This window comes from Phoenix dactylifera, chromosome 3 (genome assembly GCF_051530095.1).
Source record: "Phoenix dactylifera cultivar Ajwa chromosome 3, Ajwa_hap1_PhDact_Kaust_v1.1, whole genome shotgun sequence".
NCBI lineage: Eukaryota > Viridiplantae > Streptophyta > Magnoliopsida > Arecales > Arecaceae > Phoenix > Phoenix dactylifera.
In genome coordinates this window covers 2,282,580-2,306,907 of record NC_143192.1, presented here as the reverse complement: position 1 = coordinate 2,306,907, position 24,328 = coordinate 2,282,580, and the positions used below count along the sequence as shown (strand labels likewise).

Genomic DNA, 24,328 nt, shown 5'->3' with positions numbered 1-24,328 from the left:
ACTTAATTAACATGCCTAAATTTCAGCATGGTCCCAGTATATGGGCTGCTAAAAACTTCGCTTTATGAGCGCTTTTGTTCCCGGTGCGTAGTAGCATGGCATGATCAAGTTTCTCGTCGCTGCAAATATACGTGATCATGAACATATCGGTTATTGCAGATATTAGTCCCACATCGGAGAATCAACTTAACGCGAAGCGCGAGCGAGGATTTAAAAGGAGAAGTTAGGGGTCGGGCATTAATTATCTTTGCGCTTGGGGCAATGACGCAGCTTGTGAGGTTTTAACCGAGGCGCGTCAATTGCTGGTTGAAAACTATTTCCAAACCCCCTCTTTGGTCTTTATGCCACCGAGAATTTCTGCAAGGGCTCCCTGCAACCCAGGGTAAAACCCTAAAACTCACAACTCAATTCTCTCATCATTGAGTTGTTTCTTGTTGATATTATGTCGATATTTGAATTCTATGTATTCCATGGTTTGCACGTCTGCAAATTTTCTGACTATAGCTGAGAGTAATTTTCTATAAACTGTTTACCTGATGAATTACCCGGTAAATTAACACATTGTCCTCTGATATTACCTGAGGAATTCGAATAGTTTGAATTATTACTCATCAATTCAGTAGTTATGAAGCACACCTTCATAGGTAATCACTTATCTTTGCAATTTATGTGGACTGCAAAGCGTAGGTGTATTTGGCCTGTCATTCTCAATAATATTTGGCCAAAATATACATCATGACGGAATGATTTTTTTTCTTCTTCTGTACAAATGCAATTTTAAACATCTATAACATTCTAAGAGAAAAACAGTATAGTACTGTTCTTCGATCAAGGACTACTATTATAAATTTGTCCGGGATATTTTTCTCATGAACAATTATATAGACATTAGGACTGACAAAAAAATGCGGACATATGTTGGCTGAAAAGAGCCCTGGAAGGCAGTAGGGCTGCTGACTTCCGCTCAAGTGGACTAAGAAGGATGAAAATCTTCAAGAATAAAACGTAATGAACAAGGGGGGAAAAGCATGATGGCCTTTGCGCAGAAAGTAAACTACAAAATAAGATCAATGCCTCAGAATTACATAAGCTGATGAACTTCCATTGCATGTCGTCAGGTCATCTTGCAGAGAGCTTAAAACCTAAAATTGTTGTCTCGGAAAGCGGTCAAAAATAAAATCTAAAGGAAGATAACAAGGGGTAGGTTGATCGACAATATGTTTCATCAACACAATAACAGAACTTTATCAAGAAGGCCAGTCCTAGGTTGGGCAGAATAATTTATGCATATTTTTCAGGATTAAGTCAAGAAAGCCAGTGTCTGAAATGAATTATCTGTATAGAGCCTAAAAGATTTGGAGAGAGGAGGGATAACGGGTGCAAATTTGATCGAAAGAGTGAGGATGTGCATTGTCTTGTACGGGCTAATAAACTGCTAAAATGAACATTTACAAGTTGAGTAACTTTGGTACTCCACTACTATGACATTTAAAATTTAAATGGTGTTATTAGAGGCAGAGATAGAAGAATCTGCTATATAAGTATGCTGAAAAATACCAACTCAGTACCTTGTCTCTCATAATCCATGTTGGGAAGCCTTCTACCGATGGCAGCACATTCCTTGGCCATTTTTCTTCCTTTCCCAGCTCCATCGGGGAAGCACTCGACCTAGTCCAATATTTTTGCAGCCTTGCGTCCAAATATCTATATCAAAAATAAGAAATATAAAATGATTAATGATTGGTCAAGGTACTTTTCGAATAGCGAAGAACATTCAGACTCCAGCATCTGTGGTGGTAGTGCTGGTTTTAATTCTAGGCTTGGTAGTGATCTTCGATTATGGTATTATTGGATTTCTAATTTGACTCTACAAAATCTTTTTGCATATATTAGAATTTGGGTAGGTTTATCCTTTTTCGCAAGGCGTGATCTGAGGCACAAAGATTCAAATTGGCAAAATAATAGAGAAATTGACAAAACTAGCGACCAACTTAGGTAATAATATATTAGAAAAATATTATCGAGACCCATTTCTTTGTGGGCTTGGTCCAGCATTTTGGGCTTGGGCCAACCTTGTGGGCGACTTAATGTGCGCCTAGCACGTGAGCCAGGGGAGGAAGACTCCGGAGTCTTCTTCTTCCTCCTCAAGTCTGTCTAGATTTCGCTTATAAAAGGCTTATCCATCCTCCCTCTTGGCATCACCTCTCCTTCTCGACCAATCGTCGGTGATTGTATTGCGTTCTCATTCGATTTCAGCCGAAAGAATTTCATCTTGTCACCATCGACCCTAGTAGAGGGTCCTGGTCTAGTGTTGCTGCGACCACTCATTGCGCTAGCTTTATCTCGACTATTGCTGAGCACTACTAGACTCTATAATAGTGAATCTCTATTGTGTTATTTATATCATGATTTGATTCTCGTTTCTATTGTGTTACTGCACTACTAGACTAGTAGAGGACTTTAGATTGTCAGATACCTCAGATGATTTCTGATGTTGATTTTGTTTTGCAGGAGAACAATCTTTTGGACAAAAGGACATTGAGTAGTGTCTTGTGCACTCTGGTCTGTAGCTTGCGGTGTGGGCAGGTGATTAGCTTATCAGGATTGTCAGCAAAGAGGTAAGAATTCTTGTACACCAACCTGCATGATATATATATATATATATATATATATATATATATATATATATATATATATATATATATATATATGATATGCTAATGATCTAGATAAGAAGCAAGAATAGTTTTATGATGGTTTTTGTATCAAATTATATTTTGATCATGTATGCCTGTGATTGATAGTATGATGGATTCATATATGAGCATAACTTACACTTGCATAATCAGACTAATGGATATCGTACTCTAGACTAATTATGTTATATTGATTATCCTGTCATGGGTTGAAAATGTGACCGTGGTTAGTCTAAAGCTGGAAATAAAAAGGAATTGATGTATGAATGTGAATTGGATTGAATAAACTAAGACTTTGGGCTTATCTCGTTATTATGACAGGCCCTGAAAATGTGATACTTTGGCAGGCCCCATCATAGGCTGAAAAAGTAAAACTATAGCAGGCCTCATCATAGGCGGGAAATGTGAAACTATAGTAGGCCCACCATAGGCTGGAAATGTAATACATTGACAGACCCCATCACAGGTTGGAAAATATGACCAAGATTTGGTCCAAAGTCGAAAGAATAATTGATTCAGATCAAGTTAAAAAGTAATAGAATAAAAATCATTGAAAATACTAACGCAGATTTATGAAATATTGTATGATATATCACTCTTAAGTGGCTGGATCTTTATTGATATTTGATGTACATATTTATACTGATTATTCAAGCATTATTGGTAGCCTATTTATGATTTCATGATGTGTGCAACGATTTCTTACGGTTTTCAAAGTTATATTATTATTGTTTTGGTATGAATATGTTAGAATTCTTATTGGACTTTAAATCTCATGACTCCTTCCTATTTTTCTTTGTCAAAGTTGTATGTTGTATAATATATGGCTATGGTTAAGATCAAAAGTGGAGGGGATGATTAGATAGAGCATTATCGATACTGGTTGAATGATCAAATTTTATAATTGAACCAACTTTATTGTTTGGTATAAATTGAGATCATTGTTGATTATAGATATTGAGGTTGTATTATATTTTTATACCTTCCATATTCTCTAGGGCTCTATTCTAGAGAGTATGCTGCCATGTCACGTGCCAGAACTGGGTGCTAGGTTCGGAGCGTGATAGAATGATATTAAGGCTTAAGGTTTAAGACCACTAGAGACTGTGGTATAAGTGGCATCTAGGAGTGCAAATGGGTCGGGTCGGATCCTGAGTGATTCCGACCTGATCCAGTTTCTTGTTCGGATCCTAATTTTGGATTCAGACACGACCTAATTGAAGATCGGGTCAGATATCTGGACAACCGACAACCCAAAAAATTTGGATCCGATCCAGATCCGGATTATAACAAGAAAAAAAGAGCTGAAAAAAAAGTGCCAAAAAAAATTCATATTCGTATGGTTTTCAAGTTGTAGGGCCAAATGCTTCAGATCAAGGCCAAACTACTAGCCTCCGATCATTCCTCCCATAGAAAAAAAAGCATTTATCTTGCGCACCAGAAGGGACCACCGTGGACCGAGGATGGGGACCTCACTAATAAAAGTCCCATCCCGTCATCTCTACCTCAAGGGGGAGTTCCCAAGCAGCAACTACAGCATCCCAGCACAACAGCCATTAAACCCCCCAGGAGTAATGGGAGGGAAGGAAAACCAAGACCAAAACCAAAAAGAGAAAGGGATGAAAGATAAAGGGTGGCTTCAGACGTGTATCAAGCCAACCAAATCCCTCCTTTCCTTCTCTCCACCCAAAACAAAACTACTGTCCCCAACGGTCATCGCGAGTGGCTTCACATGCTCATTTCCTTTATAGCATGTAGGGAGTCCCTTCTTTCCAGCCGGCACAACGATCATCCCTGCTCTCTCATTTCCTCTGAATCGCTGCAGATCTAGGATTTTGCTCCGCGGGAAGGAAGGCTTGAAGGGGGAGAATGGAGATGGACCCGGGAAGGAAGGGTTCTCTAGGGTTCCTCCGCCGCTCCGCGCCTTCACCTCAGCACTCAAGGAAGGGAGGGTTCTACTTCTCTAGGGTTCACTAGGGGACTCGGGACTCCCCTTCGATTCAATAAGGCTGCAAATGGGTATGAGTCATGGGCTTATGGCTGAATCGTTGATGGCTCTGGCCTTTGGCTGATGCTTAATCAAATAATAAGTGGAATGGGTTATGAGTTATGGGCCTGAGACTCAAAAAAATGGGTCAATTAATCAGTGAATGGGTTATGGGCTACGACCTGTGGGCATGCGGGCCTAAATAGGTAATTCGAGTTTGGGTCGGATCGGGTTGTTGGGTAAACGATCCAAATTGACCCAAAAAAAAGGGTCGGGTCGGGTCCGGGTCAAATCGAGATTAGGTTGACCTAGATCCGACCCGAAAAACAGAACGGGTCTAATTTTAGAACTTGACCCGAACCCACAGGTTCCTCTAAAACGGGTCGGGTCTAATCGATTCGAGTCACGGGTCAACCCGACCCATTTGCAGCCTTAGTGTCATCAGAGTTTGCGGTTTATGGTCATTGGGTATTATGACAAAATTGGAATCCGAACATAGGTTTAAGATGACTAGAGATTATGTTAGAAATACGTCAGATCTTGACGTTATAATCATTTCAGACATGACAAAAAGTAGCATAAATAAATTCAGTGCTTAGGTATCAGATCACTAGGCATTATGATAAAATGTATGCATCAGATTTAGTATATGATTAGTATAAAAGGACTGAATGATTTGTCTCTGATCTTGATAAGAGAGGTTAGATCTAACGTAAGTGTATGAATGTTAACCATGGCATATCAGTTATACTATGTTCAGATGTTGTTTAAATGACTTGAAAGTTCAAACTTGATATAGGTGTAGATGTGATCACACTTTTAGTTTTTCTGCTAATTATTAGAGTGAAGTTTGTGCATTGATCTATCATAGTACTGGAGGGAGTTAAGAAAAATTTTCTATAGTATTAAAGCAGATTATTCTTCGAGGGTAAATCTATGTGTGGTTTATATTTGGTATTGGTATGTTTGGATATTAGAAATAGATGTATTTCTAGTGATGGATTAAACTCTTAGGGCTATACAGTATGCAAATGGATGGAAAAGTTGAGTAAATTGAATTCTCATGTTTGGATCGAGCTACTGGATTTTTCTTATAATTGTTGGAGATTATTGTATATGTTAACTCAAACTCAAGTCTAGGTTTATAATTTGACCAGAGATTTTTGTCATTGTAAAATACAATATTGATTGGAGACTTCAATTTTGAGATGCTTACATAAGTTATCATATATAGCATTAATGATAGATATTAAGAATCATGGTGAAGAAAGATTTGGAGGTTAATAGAGTTAATGTCTACTCATAGTGATATTGACTCAAAGACTTTTTACCCACTGAATTTGGAGCAAATTATGTTGGAAGGAAGATGAATGTAGATTGTCTAATCAAATTTTTAAGAAAATCCAGGGTTAACCCTCTTTAAATTATGCCTAATTATTTTGGATTCTAAAAAAATTGTGGAGATCATGCAATGACCTTAAATTTGACAAATAGCTTGAGGGTTAGTTATGGTAAGTACTCTCTATATAAATTGAGGACAGGGAGATGTAGAGGTTCTGCTCCATTTCTACTTTAAAATTTAAAAATTGGATTTTCTCAGTCCTAATGCAAAGTGATATTTCAATCATAAATCATTTAGTAGCTTTGAAACTAATTAGAAACAATAATACTTTGATCCAAAAGGTATTATGATCGAAGACTTGAGTTAGTTTTCTAGTAGAGGAGAATGTTGTTGATTATATGGATAATCTGGATGTAGCTCTGTAATTTTTACTAGTGGGTTCTTCTATGGCTCAGTTTAAGGAGAGGGAGAGAGAGTCTTCCATGTTTTGAGAAGAGGAAGAAGGCTTTCTCTCTTCTCTCTGTACTTTTGTCTCTCTTCTCTCTCTTATTTCTGCCTCTACCTCATTTGTTTCTCTCTCGTTTCTCTCCCTTCGTTTGGTTCTATAGACCCAGTAGGAACATCCTAGATGTTTTCATTGTAGACTCGAATTGACCCTAGTAGAGGGTCTTGGTCCAGTGTTGCTGCGACCACTTGTCGCTCTAGCTTTACCTCAACCATTGCCGAGCACTATTGGACTTTATAATTATAAATCTCTATTGTGCTACCTGTAGCATCATCTGATTCTTGTGTTAAAGCAGATTGTTCTTCAAGGTTAAATCTTTATGGATTATATTTGGTGTTGGCATGTTTGGATATTGCAAATAGATTTATTCTATTGGTGGATTAAATTCTTAAGGCCATAGAGTATGCAAGTGGGTGGAAAAGTTGAGTAAATTGAATTCTCATGTTTAGATCGGGCCACTAGATTTTTCTTATAATTATTAGAGATTATTGGATATGTTAACTTAAACTCAAGTCTAGGTTTATGATTTGATGATCCGACCATAGATCTTTATCATTGTCAAATACAATATTGAGTAGAGATTTCGATTTTGAGATGCTTAAATGAGTTATCATATGTAGCATTGATGAGAGATATTAAGAATCTTAGTGAAGAAAGATTTGGAGGTTAATAGGGTTAATTTCTACTCATAGTGATATTGACTCAGACTTATAACGCACGGAATTTAGAGCAAATTTTGTTGTAAGAAGATAAATGTAGATTGTCTAATCATATTATTAAGGAAATCCAAGGTTAACCTCCTTTAAATTAAGCCTAAATATTTTGGATTCTAAAAAGATTATGGAGATCATGCAATGACCTTATGGTTCGAGACGTAACAGAGTGGTATCAAGGCTTAAAGTTTAAGACTACTAGAGATTGTGGCATAAGTGGCATCAGAGTTTGAGGTTTAAGATAATTGGAGATTGTGACAAAATTGGAATCAGAGCATAGGTTTAGGATGACTAGAGATTGTGATAGAAATATATCAGATCTTGAGGTTATGATTATTTTAGACATGACAAAATGTAGCATAAGTAAATTCAGTGATTAGGTATAAGATCACTAGGAGTTATGATAAAGTGTTTGAATCGGGTTTGGTATACGATGAGTCAAAATGACTAGATGATTTGTCTTTGATTATGATAATAGTGGTTAGACCTAACGTAAGTGTATGAAGGTTAACCATGGCATACCAGTTATACTATGTTCGGATGTTGTTTAAATGACTTAGAAGTTCAAATTTGATATAAGTGTAGATGTGATCGCACTTTTAGTTTTGCTACTAATTATTAGAGTAGAGCTTTTGCATGGATCTGTCATAGTACTGGAGGGAGTTAAGAAAGATTTTTCATAGTACTAGAGCTGATTATTCTTCGAGGTTAAATCTATATGTGGATTATATTTGGTAATGGCATGTTTGGATATTGCAAATAGATTGCAAATAGATGTATTTCTATTGGTGATTAAACTACTAGGGTTGTAGAGTATGCAAATGGTTGGGAAAATTGAGTAAATTGAATTTTCATGTTTAGATCGGGCTACTGGATTTTTTTTATAATTGTTGGAGATTATTGGATATGTTAACTTAAACTCAAGTCTAGGTTTATGATCTGATCAGGGATCTTTGTCATTGTAAAATACAATATTGAGTGGAGACTTTGATTTTGTGATGCTTATATGAGTTATCATATGTAGCATTGATGATAGATATTAAGATTCTTGGTGAAGAAAAATTTGGAGGTTAACAGTGTTAATTTCTACTCATAGTGATATTGACTCAAATACTTCTAACCCATTGAATTTGGAGTAAATTATGTTGGAAGGAAGATGGATGTAGAGTGTCTAATGAAATTGTTAAGGAAATCCAAGGTTAACTCCCTTTAAATTAAGCATAAATATTTTGGATTCTAAAAAGGTTGTAGAGATCATTCAATGACCTTAAGGTTTGGGACGTGACAGAGTGGTATTAGGGCTTAAGGTTTAAGACCACTAGGGACTGTGGCATAAGTGACATCAGAGTTTGAGGTTTAAGATAATTGGAGATTATGACAAAATTAGAATCAGAGCATAGGGTTAAGATGACTAGAGATTATGGTAGAAATCTATTAGATCTTGAGGTTATGATCATTTCGGACATGACAAAAAGTAGCATAAATAAATTCATTGATTAGGTATAAGATCACTAGGCATTGTGATAAAATGTTTGAATCGGGTTTGGTATACGATGAGTACAAAAGGACTGGATGATTTGTCTCTGATTGTGATAACATTATGTGTATGAAGGTTAACCATGGCGTACCAGTTATACTACGTTCATATGTTGTTTAAATAACTTGAAAGTTCAAACTTGATATAGGTGTTGATGTGATCGCACTTTTAGTTTTACTGCTAATTATTAGAGTGGAGTATGTGCATGGATCCCTCATAGTACTGGAGGGAGTTAAGAAAGATTTTTAATAGTATTAGAGCACATTTTTCTTCGAGGTTAAATTTGTATATGGATTATATTTGGTATTGGCATGTTTGGATTTTGTAAATAGATGTATTTCTATTGGTGGAATAAATTCCAAGGGCTATAGAGTATGAATGGCCGTGAAAGTCGAGTAAATTAAATTCTCATATTTGGATCAGGCTACTAGATTTTTCTTATAATTGTTGGAGATTATTGGATATGTTAACTTAAACTCAAATCTAGGTTTATGATCTGACAAGGGATCTTTATCATTGTAAAATGCAATATTCAGTGGAGACTTTGATTTTGAGATGCGTACATGAGTTATCATATATAGCATTGAAGATAGATATTAAGAATCTTGGTGAAGAAAGATTTGGAGTTTAATAGACTTAATTTCTACTCATATTGATATTGACTCAGAGACTTCTAACCCACTGAATTTGGAGTAAACTATGTTGGAAGGAAGATGAATGTAGATTGTTTAATCAAATTGTTAAGAAAATCCAAGGTTAACCCCCTTTAAATTAGGCCTAAATATTTGGATTCTAAAAAGTTGTGGAGATTATGCAAGACAAAGTGGTTTAGGGCTTAAGGTTTAAGACCACTAGGGACTGTGGCATAAGTGACATCAGAGTTTGAGATTTATAATAATTAGGGATTGTGACAAAATTGGAATCAGAACATAGAATTAAGATGACTACAAATTGTGATAGAAATATATCAGATCTTGATAATTTCGGAGAAGACAAAAGGTAGCATAAATAAATTCATTGCTTAGGTTTAAGATCACTAGGCATTATGATAAAATATTTGAATTGGGTTTGGTATACGATGAGTACAAAAGGAGAGAATGATTTATCTCCGATTATAATGAGAGAGGTTAGACCTATCGTAAGTGTATGAAGGTTAACCATAGCGTACTGATTATACATGTTCAGATGTTGTTTAAATGACTTGAAAGTTCAAACTTGATATGGAAGTAGATGTGATCGCATTTTTAGTTTTGCTGGTAACTATTAGAGTGGAGTTTGTGCATTGATCTGTCATAGTACTGGAGGGAGTTAAGAAAGATTTTTCATAGTATTAGAGCATATGATTCTTTGAGGATAAATATGTATGTGGATTATATTTGATAATGATATGTTCGGATATTACAAATAGATGTATTTCTATTGATGGATTAAATTACTAGGGCCGTAGAGTATGCAAGTGGCTGAAAAAGTTGAGTAAATTGAATTCTCATGTTTGGATCGGGCTACTAGATTTTTTTTATAATTGTTGGAGATTATTGGATATGTTAACTTAAACTTAAGTATCGGTTTATGATCTGACCAGAGATCTTTATCCTTGTGAAATACAATATTGAGTGGAGACTTCGATTTTGAGATGCTTACATGAGTTATCGTATGTAGCATTGATGATAGATATTAAGAATTTTGGTGAAGAAATATTTGGAGGTTAATAGGATTAAAATCTACTCATAGTGATATTGACTCAAAGGCTTCTAACCCACGAAATTTAGAGTAAATTCTGTTGGAAAAAAATGAATGTAGATTGTCTAATCATATTGTTAAGGAAATCCAAGGTTAACCCCCTTTAAATTAAGCCTAAATATTTTGGATTCTAAAAAGATTGTGGAGATTATACAATCACCTTAAGGTTTGGAGCATGACAAAGTGGTATTAGGCCTTAAAGTTTAAGACTACTAGGGATTGTGGCATAAGTGACATCAGAGTTTGAGGTTTAAGATAATTGTGGATTGTGACAAAATTGAAATTAGAGCATAGGTTTAGGATGACTAGAGAATGTGATAGAAATGTATCAGATCTTGAGGTTATGATCATTTTAGATATGACAAAATGTAGCATAAGTAAATTCAGTGATTAGGTATTAGATCACTAGGCGTTATGGTAAAATGTTTGAATCAGGTTTGGCATACGATGAGTACAAAAAGACTAGGTGATTTATCTCTGATCATGATAAGAGTGGTTAGACCTAACGTGAGTGTATGAAGGTTAACCATCGCGTACCAATTATACTATGTTCAGATATTGTTTAAATGAGTTGGAAGTTCAAACTTGGTATGGGTGTAGATGTAATCGCACTTTTAGTTTTGCTGCTAGTCATTAGAGTAGAGTTTGTGCATGGATCTGTCATAGTACTGGAGCGGGTTAAGAAAGATTTTTCATAGTATTAGAGCTGATTACTCTTTAAGGTTAAATCTGTATGTGGATTATATTTGGTAATGACATGTTTGGATATTGCAAATAGATGTATTTCTATTGGTGTATTAAATTACTAGGGCTATAGAGTATGCAAATGGCTAGGAAAGTTGAGTAAATTGAATTCCCATGTTTGGATCAAGCTACTAGATTTTTTTTTTATAATTGTTGGAGATTATTGGATACGTTAACTTAAACTTAAGTCTAGGTTAATGATCTAACCAGGGATCTTTGTCATTGTAAAATACAGTATTGAGTGGAGACTTCAATTTTGAGATGCTTACATGAGTTATCATATGTAGCATTGATGATAGATATTATGAATCTTGGTGAAAAAAATTTGGAGGTTAATAGGGTTAATTTCTACTCATAGTGATATTGACTCAAAGACTTCTAACTCACTGAATTTGAAGTAAATTATGTTGGGAGGAAGATGAACATAGCGTGTCTAATCAAATTGTTAAGGAAATCCAAGGTTAACCCCCTTTGAATTAAGCGTAAATATTTTGGATTCTAAAATGGGTGTGGAGGTCATGCACCGACCTTAAAGTTCAGGGCGTGATAGAGTGGTATTAGGGCTTAAGGTTTAAGACCACTATGGACTGTGGCATAAGTGACATTTGAGTTTGGGGTTTAAGATAATTGGAGATTGTGACAAAAGTAGAATCAGAGCGTAGGTTTAAGATGACTAGAGATTATGGTAGAAATATATCAGATCTTGAGGTTATGATAATTTTGGATATGACAAAAAGTAGCATAAATAAATTCAATGATTAGGTATAAGATCACTAACTGTTGTGATAAAATGTTTGAATCGGGTTTGGTATATGATGAGTGCAAAAGGCCTGGATAATTTGTCTCTGATTGTAATAACAGTTGTTAGACCTAACGTAAGTGTATGAAGGTTGACCATGACATAACAGTTATACTATGTTCAGATGTTGTTTAAATAACTTTGAAGTTCAAACTTGATATAGATGTAGATGTGATCGCACTTTTAGTTTTGCAGCTAATTATTAGAGTGGAGTTTGTGCATTGATCTATCATAGTACTCGAGGGAGTTAAGAAAGATTTTTAATAGTCTTAGAACACATTATTCTTTGAGGTTAAAACTGTTTGTGGATTATATTTGGTATTGACATATTTGGATATTGCAAATAGATGTATTTCAAAGGGCGGATTAAATTCCTAGGGCTATCGAGTATGCAAATGGTTGTGAAAGTTAAGTAAATTGAATTCTCATATTTGGATCGGGCTACTAGAATTTTCTTATAATTGTTGGAGATTATTGGATATATTAACTTAAACTCAAGTTTAGGTTTATGATCTGACTTGGGATCTTTGTCATTGTAAAATACAATATTGAGTGAAGACTTCGCTTTTGAGACGCATACATGAGTTATCATATGTAGCATTGATGATAGACATTAAAAATTTTGGTGAAGAAATATTTGGAGTTTAATAGGGTTAATTTCTACTCATAGTGATATTGACTCAAAGACTTCTAACCCACTGAATTTGGTGTAAATTATGTCGGAAGGAAGAAGAATGTAGATTAATGTCTAATCAAATTGTTAAGGAAAGCGAAGGTTAACCCCTTTTAAATTAAGCCTAAATATTTTGGATTTTAAAAAGGTTGTGGAGATCATGCAGCGACCTTAAGGTTCAGGGCATGATAGAGTGGTCTTAGGGCTTAAGGTTTAAGACCACTAGGGACGGTGGCATAAGTGACATTAGAGTTTGAGGTTTATAATAATTGGGGATTGTGACAAAATTAGAATCAGAGCATAAGTTTAAAATGACTAGAGATTGTGATAGAAATATATCATATCTTGATAATTTTGGAGATGACAATATAGTATAGATAAATTCAGTGCTTAGGTGTAAGATCACTAGGCATTATGGTAAAATGTTTGAATTGGATTTGGTATACGATGGGTACAAAAGGACTAGATGATTTGTCTTTGGTCATGATAGGAGAGGTTAGACCTAACATAAGTGTATGAAGGTTAACTATGGCGTACCGGTTGTACTACATTCAGATATTGTTTAAATGACTTGGAAGTTCAAACTTGATATGGGTATTGATGTGATCGCACTTTTAGTTTTGTTGCTAATTATTAGAGTGGAGTTTGTGCATGGATTTATTCTGATACTGGAGAGAGTTAAGAGAGATTTTTCATAGTATTAGAGCAGAGGATTCTTTGAGGTTAAATCTGTATGTGGATTATATTTGGTAATGACATATTTGGATATTGCAAATAGATGTATTTCTATTGGTAGATTAAATTATTAGGGCTGTAGAGTATGCAAGTGGCTGGAAAAGTTGAGTAAATTGAATTCTCATGTTTGGATCGGGCTACTAGATTTTTTTTATAATTGTTGGAGATTATTGGATATGTTAACTTAAACTTAAGTATCGGTTTATGATCTGACCAGAGATCTTTATCCTTGTGAAATACAATATTGAGTGGAGACTTCGATTTTGAGATGCTTACATGAGTTATTGTATGTAGCATTGATGATAGATATTAAGAATTTTGGTGAAGAAATATTTGGAGGTTAATAGGGTTAATTTCTACTCATAGTGATATTGATTCAAAGGCTTCTAACCCACGAAATTTAGAGTAAATTCTGTTGGAAAAAAGATGAATGTAGATTGTCTAATCATATTGCTAAGGAAATCCAAGGTTAACCCCCTTTAAATTAAGCCTAAATATTTTGGATTCTAAAAAGATTGTGGAGATTATACAATCACCTTAAGGTTTGAGGCATGACAAAGTGGTATTAGGCCTTAAAGTTTAAGACTACTAGGGATTGTGGCATAAGTGACATCAGAGTTTGAGGTTTAAGATAATTGTGGATTGTGACAAAATTGAAATTAGAGCATAGGTTTAGGATGACTAGAGAATGTGATAGAAATATATCAGATCTTGAGGTTATGATCATTTTAGATATGACAAAATGTAGCATAAGTAAATTTAGTGATTAGGTATAAGATCACTAGGCGTTATGGTAAAATGTTTGAATCAGGTTTGGTATACGATAAGTACAAAAAGACTAGGTGATTTATCTCTGATCATGATAAGAGTGGTTAGACCTAACGTGAGTGTATGAAGGTTAACCATGGTGTACCAATTATACTATGTTCAGATATTGTTTAAATGAGTTGGAAGTTCAAACTTGGTATGGGTGTAGATGTGATCGCACTTTTAGTTTTGCTGCTAGTTATTAGAGTAGAGTTTGTGCATGGATCTATCATAATACTGGAGCGGGTTAAGAAAGATTTTTCATAGTATTAGAGCTGATTATTCTTCAAGGTTAAATCTGTATGTGGATTATATTTGGTAATGACACGTTTGGATATTGCAAATAGATGTATTTCTATTGGTGTATTAAATTACTAGGGCTATAGAGTATGCAAATGGCTAGGAAAGTTGAGTAAATTGAATTCCCATGTTTGGATCAAGCTACTAGATTTTTTTTTTATAATTGTTGGAGATTATTGGATACGTTAACTTAAACTTAAGTCTAGGTTAATGATCTGACCATGGATCTTTGTCATTGTAAAATACAATATTGAGTGGAGACTTCAATTTTGAGATGCTTACATGAGTTATCATATGTAGCATTGATGATAGATATTAAGAATCTTGGCGAAGAAAAAATTGGAGGTTAATAGGGTTAATTTCTACTCATAGTGATATTGACTCAAAGACTTCTAACTCACTGAATTTGAAGTAAATTATGTTGGGAGGAAGATGAATATAGCGTGTCTAATCAAATTGTTAAGGAAATCCAAGGTTAACCCCCTTTGAATTAAGCGTAAATATTTTGGATTCTAAAATGGGTGTGGAGGTCATGCACCGACCTTAAAGTTCAGGGTGTGATAGAGTGGTATTAGGGCTTAAGGTTTAAGACCACTATGGACTGTGGCATAAGTGACATTTGAGTTTGGGGTTTAAGATAATTAGAGATTGTGGCAAAAGTAGAATCAGAGCGTAGGTTTAAGATGACTAGAGATTATGGTAGAAATATATCAGATCTTGAGGTTATGATAATTTTGGACATGACAAAAAGTAGCATAAATAAATTCAATGATTAGGTATAAGATCACTAACTGTTGTGATAAAATGTTTGAATCGGGTTTGGTATATGATGAGTGCAAAAGGCCTGGATAATTTGTCTCTGATTGTAATAACAGTTGTTAGACCTAATGTAAGTGTATGAAGGTTGACCATGACATAACAGTTATACTATGTTCCGATGTTGTTTAAATAACTTTGAAGTTCAAACTTGATATAGGTGTAGATGTGATCGCACTTTTAGTTTTGCAGCTAATTATTAGAGTGGAGTTTGTGCATTGATCTATCATAGTACTCGAGGGAGTTAAGAAAGATTTTTAATAGTCTTAGAACACATTATTCTTTGAGGTTAAAACTGCTTGTGGATTGTATTTGGTATTGACATATTTGGATATTGCAAATAGATGTATTTCAATGGGCAGATTAAATTCCTAGGGCTATCGAGTATGCAAATGGTTGTGAAAGTTAAGTAAATTGAATTCTCATATTTGGATCGGGCTACTAGAATTTTCTTATAATTGTTGGAGATTATTGGATATGTTAACTTAAACTCAAGTTTAGGTTTATGATCTGACTTGGGATCTTTGTCATTGTAAAATACAATATTGAGTGAAGACTTCGCTTTTGAGACGCATACATGAGTTATCATATGTAGCATTGATGATAGACATTAAAAATTTTGGTGAAGAAGTATTTGGAGTTTAATAGGGTTAATTTCTACTCATAGTGATATTGACTCAAAGACTTCTAACCCACTGAATTTGGTGTAAATTATGTCGGAAGGAAGAAGAATGTAGATTAATGTCTAATCAAATTGTTAAGAAAAGCGAAGGTTAACCCCTTTTAAATTAAGCCTAAATATTTTGGATTTAAAAAGGTTGTGGAGATCATGCAGCGACCTTAAGGTTCAGGGCATGATAGAGTGGTCTTAGGGCTTAGGGTTTAAGACCACTAGGGACGGTGGCATAAGTGACATTAGAGTTTGAGGTTTATAATAATTGGGGATTGTGACAAAATTAGAATCAGAGCATAAGTTTAAAATGACTAGAGATTGTGATAGAAATATATCATATCTTGATAATTTTGGAGATGACAAAATATAGTATAGATAAATTCAGTGCTTAGGTGTAAGATCACTAGGCATTATGATAAAATGTTTGAATTGGATTTGGTATACGATGGGTACAAAAGGACTAGATGATTTGTCTTTGGTCATGATAGGAGAGGTTAGACCTAACATAATTGTATGAAGGTTAACTATGGCGTACCGGTTGTACTATATTCAGATATTGTTTAAATGACTTGGAAGTTCAAACTTGATATGGGTATTGATGTGATCGCACTTTTAGTTTTGTTGCTAATTATTAGAGTGGAGTTTGTGCATGGATTTATTATGATACTGGAGGGAGTTAAGAGAGATTTTTCATAGTATTAGAGCAGAGGATTCTTTGAGGTTAAATCTGTATGTGGATTATATTTGGTAATGATATATTTGGATATTGCAAATAGATGTATTTCTATTGGTAGATTAAATTACTAGGGCTGTAGAGTATGCAAGTGGCTGGAAAAGTTGAGTAAATTGAATTCTCATGTTTGGATCGGGCTACTAGATTTTTTTTATAATTGTTGGAGATTATTGGATATGTTAACTTAAACTTAAGTATCGGTTTATGATCTGACTCGGAATTTTTGTTATTGTAAAATACAATATTGAGTGGAGACTTTGATTTTGAGATGCTTACATGAGTTATCATATGTAGCATTGATGATAGATAGTAAGAATCTTGGTGAAGAAATATTTGAAGGTTAATAGGATCAATTTCTACTCATACTGATATTGAGTCAAAGACTTCTAACCCACGGAATTTAGAGTAAATTTTATTGGAAAGAAGATGAATGTAGATTGCCTAATCGTATTGTTAAGGAAATCCAAGGTTAACCCTTTTTAAATTAAGCCTAAATATTTTGTATTCTGATAATATGGTGGAGATCATGCAATGACCTTAAGATTCAGGGCATGATAGAGTGGTATCAGGGCATAAAGTTTAAGACTATTAGGGACTGTGGGATAAGTGGCATCAGAGTTTGAGATTTAAGATAATTAAGGATTGTGACAAAATTGGAATCAGAGCATAGGTTTAAGATGACTAGAGATTGTGATAGAAATGTATCAGATCTTGAGGTTATGATCATTCAGACATGACAAAATGTTGCATAAGTAAATTCAGTGATAGGTATAAGATCACTAGGCGTTGTGATAAAATATTTGAATCGAGTTTGGTGTACGATGGGTACAAAAGGACTGGATGATTTGTCTTTGATTGTGATAACAATGGTTAGACCTAACCTAAGTATATAAATGTTAACCATGGCGTACCGATTTTACTATGTTCAGATGTTGTTTAAATGAATTGAAAGTTCAAATTTGATATGTGTATAGATGTGATCGCATTTTTAGTTTTGTTGCTAATTATTAGAGTGAAGTTTGTGCATGGATCTATCATAGTACTGGTGGGAGTTAAGAAAAATTTTTCATAGTATTATAGCAGATTATTCTTTGAGGTTAAATTTGTATGTAGATTATATTTGGTATTGGCATACTTGGATATTACAAATAGATGTACTTCCATTGGTGGATTAGATCCCTAGGGCTATAGAGTATGCAAATAGTTGGGAAAGTCGAGTAAGTTGAATTCTCACGTTTGGATCGGGCTACTGGATTAACTTAAACTCAACTCTGGGTTTATGATTTCACGAGGGATTTTTATCATTGTAAAATACAATATTGAGTGGAGACTTCGATTTTGAGGCGCTTACATGAGTTATCATATGTAGCATTAATGATAGATATTAAGAATATTGGTGAAGAAAGATTTGGAGGTTAATAGGGTTAATTTCTACTCATAGTGATATTGACCTAGACTTCTAACACACGGAATTTAGAACAAATTTTGTTGGAAAGAAGATAAATGTACATTGTCTAATCATATTGTTAAGGAAATCCAAGGTTAACCCCCTTTAAATTAAGCCTAAATATTTTGGATTCTAAAAAGATTGTGGAGATTATGCAATGAGCTTAAGGTTCGGGGCGTAACAGAGTGGTATTAGGGCTTAAAGTTTAAGACTACTAGGGACTATGATATAAGTGACATCAGAGTTTGAGGTTTAAGATAAATGGAGATTGTGACAAAATTGGAATCAGAGCATAAGTTTAGGATGACTAGAGATTGTTATAGAAATATATCAAATCTTGAGGTTATAATCATTTCAGACATCACAAAATGCAGCATAAGTAAATTCAGTGATAGGTATAAGATCACTAGGCATTGTGTTAAAATGTTTGAATCAGATTTGGTATGTGATGAGTACTAAAAGACTAGATGATTTGTCTCTGATCATAATAAGAGGGGTTAGAGCTAATATAAGTGTATGAAGGTTAACCATGGCATATCAGTTATACTATGTTCAGATGTTGTTTAAATGACTTGGAAGTTTAAACTTGATATAGGTGTAGATGTGATCACACTTTTGGTTTGTCTGCTAATTATTAGAGTGAAGTTTGTGCATGGATCTATCATAGTACCAGAGTGAGTTAAGAAAGATTTTTGACAGTATTAGAGCATATTATTCTTTGAAGTTAAATTTGTATGTGTATTATATTTGGTATTAGCATGTTTGGATATTGCAAATAGATGTATTTCTATTGGTGGATTAAATTTCTAGGGCTATAGAGTATACAAATGGCTGGAAAAGTCGGGTAAATTGAATTCTCATGTTTGGATCAGGCTACTGAATTTTTCTTATAATTGTTGGAGATTATTGGATATGTTAACTTAAACTCAAGTCTAGGTTTATGATATGACTTGGGATCTTTGTCATTGTAAAATACAATATTGAGTGAAGACTTCGCTTTTGAGACGCATACATGAGTTATCATATGTAGCATTGATGATAAATATTAAGAATCTTGGTGAAAGATTTGGAGGTTAATATGGTTAATTTCTACTCATAGTGATATTGACTCAAAGACTTCTAACCCACAGAATTTAGACTAAATTCTGTTGGAAGGAAGATGAATGTAGATTGTCTAATCATATTGTTAAGGAAATCCAAGTTTAGCCCCCTTTAAATTAAGCCTAAATTTAAAGGATTCTAAAAAGATTGTGGAGATCATAAAATGACCTTAAGGTTCGAGGCGTGACAAAGTGGTATCAGGGCTGAAAGTTTAAGACCACTAGGGGCTATGGCATAAGTGGCATTAGAGTTTGAGGTTTAAGAAAATTGAGGATTGTGACAAATTGGAATCAGAGCATAGGTTTAGGATGACTAGAGATTGTGATAGAAATGTATCAGATCTTGAGGTTATGATCATTTTAGACATGACAAAATGTAGCATAAATAAATTTAGTGCTCATGTATAAGATCACTGGGCATTGTGGTAAAATATTTGAATCAGGTTTGGTATACGATGAGTACAAAAAGTCTAGATGATTTGTCTCTGATCATGATAAGAGTTGTCACATAAGTGTATGAAGGTTAACCATGGCGTGTCGATTATACTATGTTCAAATATTGTATAAATGACTTGGAAGTTCAAACTTGATATAGGTGTAGATGTTATCACACTTTTTGTTTTTCTGCTAATTATTAGAGTGAAAAGTATGTGCATGAATCTGTCATAGTACTAGAGTGAGTTAAGAAAGAGTTTCCATAGTATTAGAGCAGATTATTCTTCGAGGTTAACTATGGTGTACCAGTTATACTATGTTCAAATGTTGCTTAAATGACTTGAAAGTTCAAACTTGATATGGGTGTAGATGTGATCGCACTTAGTTTTGCTGCTAATTATAAGGTGGAGTTTGTGCATGGATCTGTCATAGTACTCAAGGAAGTTAAGAAAGAGTTTTCATAGTCTTAAAGTGGATTATTTTTCGAGGTTAAATCTGTATGTGGATTATATTTGGTATTGACATGTTTGGATATTGCAAATAGATGTATTTCTATTGGTAGATTAAATTTCTAGGTCTATAGAGTATGCAAATGGCTGGGAAAGTTGAGTAAATTGAATTTTTATGTTTGGATCGAGCTACTGGATTTTTCTTATAATTGTCATAGATTATTGGATATGTTAATTTAAACTCAAGTCTTGGTTTATGATCTGACTAGGGATCTTTGTCATTGTAGAATACTGTATTGAGTGGAGACTTTGATTTTGAGATGCTTACATGAGTTATCATATGTAGTATTGATGATAGATATTAAGAATTTTGATGAAGAAAGAGTTGGAGTTTAATTGGGTTAATTTCTACTCATAGTGATATTGACTCAAAGACTTCTAACCCACTAAATTTGGAGTAAATTCTATTGGAAGGAAGATGAATATAGATTGCCTAATCAAATTGTTAAGAAAATTTAAGGTTAACCCTCTTTAAATTAAGCCTAAATATTTTGGATTCTAAAAAGGTTGTGGAGATCATGCAATAACCTTAAGGTTCGGGGTGTGACAGAGTGATATCAGGGCTTAAGGTTTAAGACCACTAGGGACTGTAGCATAAATGGCATCATAGTTTGAGGTTTAAGATAATTGGCGATTGTGACAAAATTGGAATCAAAGCATGGGTTTAAAATGACTAGAGATTGTGATAGAAATGTATCAGATCTTGAGGTTATGATCATTTCAAATGTGAGAAAAATAGCATAAATAAAATCAGTACTTAGGTGTAAGATCACTAGGCGTTGTGATAAAATGTTAAATCGGATTTGGTATATAATGAGTACAAAAAGACTGGATGATTTGTCTCTGATTATGATAAGAGAGGTTAGACCCAATGTAAATGTATGAAGGTTAACCATGGTGTGCCGGTTATACAATGTCCAGATGTTGTTTAAGTGACTTGGAAGTTTAAACTTGATATGGGTGTAGATATGATCGCATTTTTAGTTTTGCTGCTAATTATTAGAGTGGAGTTTGTGCATGGATCTGTTATAGTACTGGAGTGAGTTAAGAAACATTTTTCATAGTATTAGAAGAGATTATTCTTCGAGGTTAAATTTGTATGTGGATTATATTTCGTATTGGCATATTTAGATATTGCAAAGAGATGTATTTCTATTGGTGGATTAAATTTCGAGGGCTATAGAGTATGCAAATGGCTAGGAAAGTCGAGTAAGTTGAATTCTCATGTTTGGATCGGGCTATTAGATTTTTTTTATAATTGTTTTGAGATGTCATGATTTCGTATGTCGTAATTCCTTATGTCAAATTTTTGTGAGTAGGCATTCTGAGTGGGAGATTGTTTAGGAGCTCGAGGATGATATGACGGTTGTATTCTTTCAAAGTTTGAGCCTTAGATATGTTAATTTTGAGAACAAAATTGTTTTAATAGGGGGAGAATATAAAGTCCAGTTTCTTTGTGGGCCACCCAACGTGGACCCGACACGTGAGTCAAGGATGGAAGACTCTTGATGGGACTCCTTAAGTCCAGCAAGGAGCGGACTTTGAAGGCCACTGGGACTCTAACAGTGCCTGGATTTGGCTTATAAAAGGCCCATCCTCTCTATTGGCATCACCACTCTTCGATTAATCAACAGTGATCGCATAGTGTTCTCGTTCGATTTTAGCCAAAAGAATTTCACCTTGTCACCATCAATTCAGCCATGATCCAGGCCAAGATTGATCATCCCTTGCTCTTTGCTTTCTTCCTTTCTTCTTTCTTGCTTTTCTGGCCACCACCGGCGATGGCTTGCTACTTGAGGTCGTTGTCATTGCCATCACCAGAGACTGCTGTAGGCTGCCGCTGGTTTGCTCTTTTTCTCTCTCTACTTGAATTGTTTCTTTGTTATTTCTCTCTTTCCTTTGTTCTATGAACCTAGAAGGAGGGTCCTAGATATTTTTATTGTGGATCAAGATTGATCTTAATAGAGGGTCCTAGTATTGCTGCAACCATCTGTTGCGCTAGTTTTACTCCGACCATTACCGAGCACTACTAAACTCTATCATTATGAATCTTTATTGTGTTACTTGTTCCATGATCTGATTTATGTTTAATGATTTGATTAGTTAGATTGGTCAGAGCGGATCGATCTGGATTTTCGAACGCTATTACTTAGTCGATCCTGTCCATCCTGCACCCGACTATTGTCGATCGCCACTGGACTCATAATCGATAACCTCTTATCTTTTGCCTTGATTGGATATATATTTTTTGATCAGATGGATTAAGATTGACTTACGCTGTACTGATTGATTCAAATAATTGAGCGTTGTTATCTAGTTGGCATTGTATATCTTCCTATATGAGTCTCTTTTTACGGTCAACCCTAGTTTTCTATGGGGCTACAATCATCCGACCAAAAAAAAGCCCAGCAAAATTTTATATTCTAGTTTCTCTCTCTTTCTTTTTTTTTTTCTCTTGGTACTTTCTCTTTCTAGCTTGATCCAGAGAAATCTTTGGTTAAGAGGGCTGTTGGATAGTTCTATATGTGTTGGATAGTTTTTTGGTTCTTTAGAAGAAAAATCTTTTAGACAAGAGGACATTGAGCAGGGTTCTGTGCACCCCGGTCTGTAGATTGCAGTATGGGCAGGTGATTAGCCAATCGGGGTTGTCAGTAAAGAGGTAAAAATCCTTGTACACCAACCTGCATGATATAGATATTTTTGTATACACACACACACACACACATATATATATATATGATATACAACTGATTTAGATAAGTAAGAAGCAAGAATAGATTTATGATGGTCTCTATATCTAATCATATTTTGATCGTGTATGCTTGTGATTGATAGTATGATAGATGCATATATGAGTATAACTTACACTTGCATAATCAAACTAATAGATGTGGTGCTCTTGCTAACAATGTTATATTGATTGCCCTGCCACGGGTGGAAAATGTGACCGTGGTTAGTCTAAAGCTGGAACTAAAAAGGAATTAATGTGTGGATGTGAATTGGATTGAATAAACAAGGACTTTGGGCTTATCTCGTTACTATGACAGGCTTTTTCATAGGCTGAAAATGTGATACTTTGGCAAGCCCCATCATAGTCTATAAATGTGAGACTATAGCAGGCCCCGTAATAGGCTAGAAATGTAATACCTTGGCAGGCCCCATCACAGGCAGGTAAATATGACTGAGATTTGACCTAAAATCGAAAAGATAATTGATTTAAATCAAGTTAAAAAGTAATGGAATGACAAGCATTGAAAACACTAATGAAGATTTATGAGATACCGTATGATATATCACTCTTGAGTAGCTAGATCTCTATTGATATTTGATGTATATATTTATATTGATTATTCGAGTATTATTGATAGCTGGTTTGTGATTTCATAATGTGTGTAACGGTTTTTTGCAGTTTTCAAACTTATATTATTATCGTGCTGGTGTGGATGTATGGGGATTCTTACTGGGCTGTGAAGCTCACAACCCATTCCTCTTTGTCTTTTTCAGAGTTGTAGGTTGCATAGTACATGGCCGCAGTTGAGATCACATGTGGAGGGGATGATTTGATAGAGCATCACGGATACTGGTTGGATGATCAATTTTTTCATCTTTATTATTTGGTATGAATTGAGATTATTGTTGATTACAAATATTGAGATTGTATTATATTTTTAGGCCTTGCATATTCTCTAGGGCTCTACCCTAGAGAGTATGCGGCCGTCGCGTGTCAGACTCGGATGTTGGGTTCGGAATGTAACAAATATAATAAAATAAAAATAAATAAAGTTACTGATAAAGTTACATGGTTAAAAGTAACCATGGAATGTACAACAACAATATGCAACAACGCAGTAGAATCTGCAGTAGAATCACCACCACCAACAAATAGCATTGTTATTCTGTAGTAAGTTACCTTGACAAAGAACTATATAAATCATGAATACATTACAGACTCATGATCATTCGCAATGTTTGATTAACTTAGTTCCTGAAGTAACTAAGACTATGATTCAACCAACAACAACAACATTAAAATCTTG

General features: G+C 34.6%; 1 long non-coding RNA gene and 1 other non-coding gene across 2 annotated transcripts; both read left to right on the top strand.

Annotated features, from left to right (window-relative positions):
• The first annotated feature begins 243 nt into the window (after positions 1-243).
• On the top strand, positions 244-375 carry LOC113462832 (U4 spliceosomal RNA). Its single transcript, XR_003386000.2, has one exon. It is a non-coding gene; the product is annotated as a U4 spliceosomal RNA (small nuclear RNA).
• LOC103708692 (uncharacterized) lies at positions 246-23,927 on the top strand. Its single transcript, XR_604330.6, has 3 exons — positions 246-382; positions 2,512-2,618; positions 23,796-23,927. It is a non-coding gene; the product is annotated as an uncharacterized LOC103708692 (long non-coding RNA).
• Positions 23,928-24,328: the final 401 nt, after the last annotated feature.